The sequence below is a fragment of the Aphelocoma coerulescens genome, assembly GCF_041296385.1.
Source record: "Aphelocoma coerulescens isolate FSJ_1873_10779 chromosome Z unlocalized genomic scaffold, UR_Acoe_1.0 ChrZ_unloc_scaf_1, whole genome shotgun sequence".
Lineage (NCBI taxonomy): Eukaryota > Metazoa > Chordata > Aves > Passeriformes > Corvidae > Aphelocoma > Aphelocoma coerulescens.
In genome coordinates this window covers 3781557-3787556 of record NW_027184086.1, presented here as the reverse complement: position 1 = coordinate 3787556, position 6000 = coordinate 3781557, and the positions used below count along the sequence as shown (strand labels likewise).

General features: G+C 41.2%; 1 pseudogene; it reads right to left on the bottom strand.

Annotated features, from left to right (window-relative positions):
- Window positions 1-853: 853 nt before the first annotated feature.
- LOC138103954 (3'-5' RNA helicase YTHDC2-like) overlaps window positions 854-6000 on the bottom strand; it is a 29112-nt pseudogene continuing 23965 nt past the window's right edge.

The following is a 6000-nucleotide window of genomic DNA, read 5'->3' as shown; positions in this document are numbered from 1 at the left end:
AAGCAGGGTACAATCTCTTCTCCACTCAAGTGATCTAGACTGGCCAGTGGCCTTGTGGAATGCAAATTCCATGGCTGGACTGTCCCTTTTATCATCAAGCTGCAGAAGTCCTATCTGGGCTGCTTAACCAAACATTACACCCCACCTGTGCTGCCTCTCTGGGCCAGCTCCGTCCCTGGAGTGCACAGGGCCCTGTAAATCTGTACAAGGCACTACTGCCCCACATTCCTGCATGGGCACAGGCCTGGAAGTACTGTAAAAGGCAGCAAGAGCCTCATGCACTGTCTCGAGACACAGTGTGTTAGGCAGTACAGCCCTACATGCACCCAGTTAGTCCTGGCAAAGGCAGAACTGATGGTGCATGTATGGAGGTCGCTACACAGAAGGCAAAATGGATGCACAGGGTAATAGCCTGAACAGACATGAGAAAATAGGTAGAGGCTCAGCAGCAGAAAAAAGTTTTGGTTTAGCCAAAGAATGACCACAAACAGTGCTGACAGTGATCACACTGAATTTATACCAGCCTTACAGTACAGTATGTTAAGGAGTAAGAAAAAGCCAAATAAACCAAGACACTAGTGGTATGGAAGAAAAAGAAACAACTTGAAAGAAAGCACAAAGACTATGTTAAATGATCATGGAAATTGTACTGGCAATTATTTTTTATATTCTTTTAAAGAAATACAAATCTTCTACCAGTGCCTAAGTCAGTGAACTACTGAAGGGCCACTTGGCCACAGGCCTCTGAAAGACTGTTTCAGCTTGTCAAGGTGTGAGTCACAGCTTAAAGGTGAAAAATAATTGAAACATCAGTGGACACACCCAGTCTCAAAAGTCTCGTGCTCCTTCTTCTTTATTTAAATTAAATTTAATTAAAATAATCAAATCCAATAATAATTAAATAATTAATAAGAAAAATTTAAACGAATTTAAAAAAATTACATTTAAATAAATTAAAAATTCCCATCTCCAGCTGCTTAGATGTTTATATGACTACATTCTTCTCTCTTGCACTGTGGATGCAGAAGTTCAACCAACACTTACGGAGCCTTTCAACATAGTTGGAGTTATTATTTTTTTAACTGAACTGCAAGACTGATTAATTAAGATTACATTCTCATACCTTGTACTGGGCTGAGAAAGCTTTAACTGTAAACTGCATATCTGAACTGTCTGCTATGCTATTTTAAACCCACAGACAACTTACAAGGGGTCTGTTGTTTCAAACTTTGTTTTGAACTTAACTGTATTTTTAAGTATCAGCTGCACGCTACTGTAAAAAAACCAACTCGGCCAAAAACCAGGCTGGCAAGGAAACACTGAAAACAACACAATTCCCTCTTAGTTTTCCACTTCTAGCTGCACAGCGTGACTAAGAACGTCAGGAGGTTGTTGCGCCGCCTTCTTCCTCATCTTTACTGGAGACATGCTGCTGGTTCTCATGGCTGGCGTTTCAACAACCTAAACCAGCTGGAAAAAAATCAAAATGAATAGAATATTTAGTACCAAGTGTACCTGTCCTTCCACAAGCTACAAAGACTGTACTGTGATGATACACTGTACGTGGACAGCTTTTCCTCTACACAAAGGCAGGAAGCAACGCAGCAGTACCTACCTCTGCCGTACTACTTGGCACGCTCGGTCAGGTTTTTTCCTGCCAAAGGAATACGGTCCCAAAGCTGCAGCAACTGCTCTCCAACTTGTGGTTCCAGCTCCTAGAAAGGATCGGGAAATCCGGGAAGTTATCTGCACTGCTACCACTGAGCATACAGAAACTATTTATTACTGAAGTAGGTGAGGTTGCCGGTGATTGCTTTCAAACTTTCTCCAAGAGCTCATCCCTTCTGCTATTGGGACAAACATTAGAACTCCCAGCAGAGCAAGGTTTTCTTACTAGGGTTCAGCAGGAGATAAAAACTTTCAGAAGCCACCCTGGCCTACAGGCTGTTTGGGGTGTCTCCATTCCCAGGGAGATGTCAGTTCTCCCAAAGATAATTCCAGTGAACACACTACCTCCATACACAAGAAGAGACGCACCAGATACTTGGTACCTCCCACAGGTCACTCATTTACTAACTAAAGATCATTATTTTCCACATCTTGTAAGTTGAATGCCATCAAGCGTGGTGGAGAATGTGGAAAGAGAGGTCACAGGAAATACGGTGGCTGTCCTTTCCTTGTACTTCTTTCCTCCAGTTTCTTACAACGGGAGAGAGGTTTTGGAGAAGAGAAGGTGAAACAAACACTTTAGCTCTTGAGTCATCAAGATGTTTTGGGAGGGGATGGAGAGAGGGCAGAAACTGCCACAGAGAAATTCTGTGCCAATTCTTTGGCTTTTTGTAGTTGCATTTAGAGCTTTAACAGATTTGAGAATGGTCCTAAGCTTTACTCTACCTCAAAACTCGGGATTCTCTTCAGGCTTTACAGAAAAAACCTTCTAATTATGAACAGTTATTTGGGTGTAACAGACTGTCTAAGAGAATACATCTCAACCAAACACGGCACAAACCTCCAGAACTAAATTACAAAAAAACCCCAACAACTTCTTTTTGGAAGCATCCACCTTTAAATCATTTTTTAAACACATAAGCAAGAAGCTGTTTTGATTTTATCAAAATGTCTCCATTACTTCCGCGGTAATTCTGCATTCGCTGAAGGTACAATGCACCAACGGACTGGGATTCAGATTAGCAGACACATGAACAAGCGGCGACAAACTGAACAAGCCAATAAAAAATGCACAGTTCTACCAAGTAAAGAAAACTTTAGAAGAGAGTAACATTACCTGGCCATCTCTACTTATCTGTACTTTCTTACTGTCGTTCCACGGGTTGAGCAAATGGTGTGCAAACTGAAAAGGAATGCTTTCTTTTCGGATCCAGTCCACCTTAAACACACCTCCGAAACCAGCAGATCCCCAGTCTTGACTTTTCTCACGCCCAATTGCTGAACCCATTCTAGCAAACCCCTGGGACAAAAACGGAAAGAACAGACATAATGGGACCCCATCTGTCTGCGGCAGAACGAGAGAAATAACTGAACTTCCTGTGAAACTTTCAAAATAGTTTCAAAGTGATTAACACACTCTCCACCATGAAGCTGGAGCTTCCAAAATGTTTTACATCTAGAAAGTTAGAAGTAGCACTTCTTTTTCCACTTCAAATACGCCTTGTAGGGTTTGACCGTAAGGAATGTCTCTCACTGACAGGATTCTCACTGAAGGGTTTTTGAGCTTCGTAACAGATTAAAAAGCTGTTGCAAAACCACCTGAAGCAGAAGGAAATCAAGATGAATATTCTAGTAGAGAATAGTCCGTTAGATATTCACATTCCTTGTCAGTTGTAGGTTATTTTTGCAGAAATCCATTTGTTCCTTCTCACATTCCCTCTATGTTAACTTTCACATAGAATCAGGAGAGCGTAGCTGTTCTTCAAAGAAAGAAGTCAAAGTTGCTTTTATTTCCTTCTTTAGTGAAGCTGGACAAAATTCCACCATGACAAGGATTCAGAAAGAAAACAAAAGAAACCCCAAACCCGAGATAGCATTTAACTTACTTCAGGACACCCTGATTTGCCCACACACCAAACAAACCAGAAGCGAACCCAACCCCACAGACAACGCATCAACTATTCAGGTGAATTTATGCCAGTTAGGATGTAGCAGTCCAAAAGATGCAGTTCACTGTGTAAATTACCAGCACTCACTGCTGTTGTAAGACACGCAGTCCTAGATAGCTCAAGGCAGACTTAAATGAGAATTAATGAAAGGAACAGTGGAAAAAAAAAAAAAGTGGACTAGAAAGAGACAGTTGGGACAACAGAAGATTAATAGGGAAGTTAATCCCACATTCCCATGAGGGTGCAGTGCCCTGTCACAACTGGAAGGGCGGGGCAACGTCAACCACCTGCACTCCTGACGTCGGCGTGCCTTCCCTTCCCCGCTTCCCTGTCTGAGAGCACCAATGCAACCGCCCATTTTCGGTATCAACTGGCTTGCTGAAAATTACTTGCCAGTCTTAACATCTGCGTTTGCCAAATCATCGTACGCAGGATGTCACTGCAGTCCTTCAGTGGTATTGCCAAGACAGCTGTGTTTTGGTTGGTTCCTTAGATTTTAAGTTCAGCTGATTTTTACAAATAGCTTATATATGAAGAAGTAAGTGGGCCTTTCTTTACCTGGAACAACTGAATTTAGCTGGCTCAAAGCTAACGTGCAACTTTGCACTACCAGGTCAAGCTTTTAACTTCCAACTGACCACAGATTTGACCAACAAACTGTTGACATACATCTCACTGAACACGAAGTCGAGACACAGCTCTGGAAGAATCATGGCCAGCTTCCTAACTGGAAGTGAATAAAACCAGTTTTTATTGAAATTTTAATGAAGAAATTTATGAGTTTCCTGGCTTTAAAAAGCTATGACTTGCCTGTAACTCCTTGCTCACTTACAATACACACTTTGGCATCCAAAGAGTAGCAATCCTTGACTTTGTCAGGATTTTTGGGGCGCTTTTTGTTGTTTTAGAGGATTACTGTAGGGCATAAACATTATTCTGACTCGTGATGTTTGGAGGCAATTCCGTCTCCGCCTTCGAGGGACAAACTGAGCTAACTAGAAAAGCATGTTTCAGAGAGGAATTAAATGCTCTTTCTTCAGCAAGCACAGACATCTGCACACTGCTCTGCTTCTCAGAAGGCCAGGAGTCATAAGCAAAGCTGTCCACACTACACACAGTCATCTGCTGCACCCTCCTAAACCACCAACCACTGCTAGTACTTAGTTTTAGATTAAGGACTCACCTGAAAGCATCCAGACCCTTGAACAGAAAATATTAAGTAAACCAGGCTGCTCTCCCAAAAGGCTCCATTCAGTTTCCCTTCATTGCTTGGCGTAGTGGACCATATTCCCTTCTGTTGAGAAATATCAATGTTCTGCAAGTTGCTACTTTTCATTATAAAGTACCGAACGGGCACATTTTGTCTTGGTGAAGGAGATCTGCAGCCCTGGAAAAAATGAATTAAATGAATAAATACAACAAAATAAACCAGGCTTTATTTCTGAAGCTTTACACACACGAACATAGAAATCCTTGACTGTGCTCCTCCCTTCCTCCTCCAGCTTCTAGAAGAAACGTAAAATCAGCTGCTCCTGTCTGAAATGGCTTTAAAATGTATCCGACGTCTGTTTTACACTTTGAAAGCACTTCTCGACAATTCCTCCGTGAGGGGCCGAAATCAAGTAGAGCAGAATAGGAGTAAAAAGTTTAGTGATTAATTACAATTTGTTTAAGTCTGCCATGCCTTGAGATGGCACCAAAATTAATCATCCTAGACTGCAGCCTACAGCACACCACTCCCATTTCTACCTTCAGGAAACATGTCTTCTTCCTTTTACACTGGCTCAACCTAAAAGCTGAAAAACTCAAGAGGAATTACTAAATCCTCCAGTGAGTCCATGAGGTTTCCTTTCAGCAATCTGTTTAGTATCACTGCAGTTTACCATTCAAGTATATGGGGACAATTATGACAACAAGCTCGTTCAATGTGTGCTTTGTTAAAATAACCATCACAAAAAACCCCAAGCAGTCATAATAAGGCAGGTAACACAGATAACACAATATTTAAAGAGAATCTGTATCAATGGATGCTGTTACAGAAACAGAGGAAGGCAGAATCCAAAAACTTCAGAAGTGTGTGTACAATGTACTAATTTAGTTGAAAAAAATTAATACACCTTCACCATTTATTAGAAAAAAAAAAATCTCATTTTTTTACTTTGGATAGCTTTACCTCAGCAGTCCACAAATATTATCTTTGCTGTATTAAACTAGTGTAACAAGGATACTTAGTCTAGATTTTAAGTTCCAGAAGGAAGTATTATGCAGCTGTTATAAATGAAAAGTTAAGTCAGGTTCCTAATTTAGCAGTAAAATACCTAATTGTTGCAGAATGGTATCAGCAAGACATCCCTTTACTTTTCAAGAGCAGGGTGGTACGTTG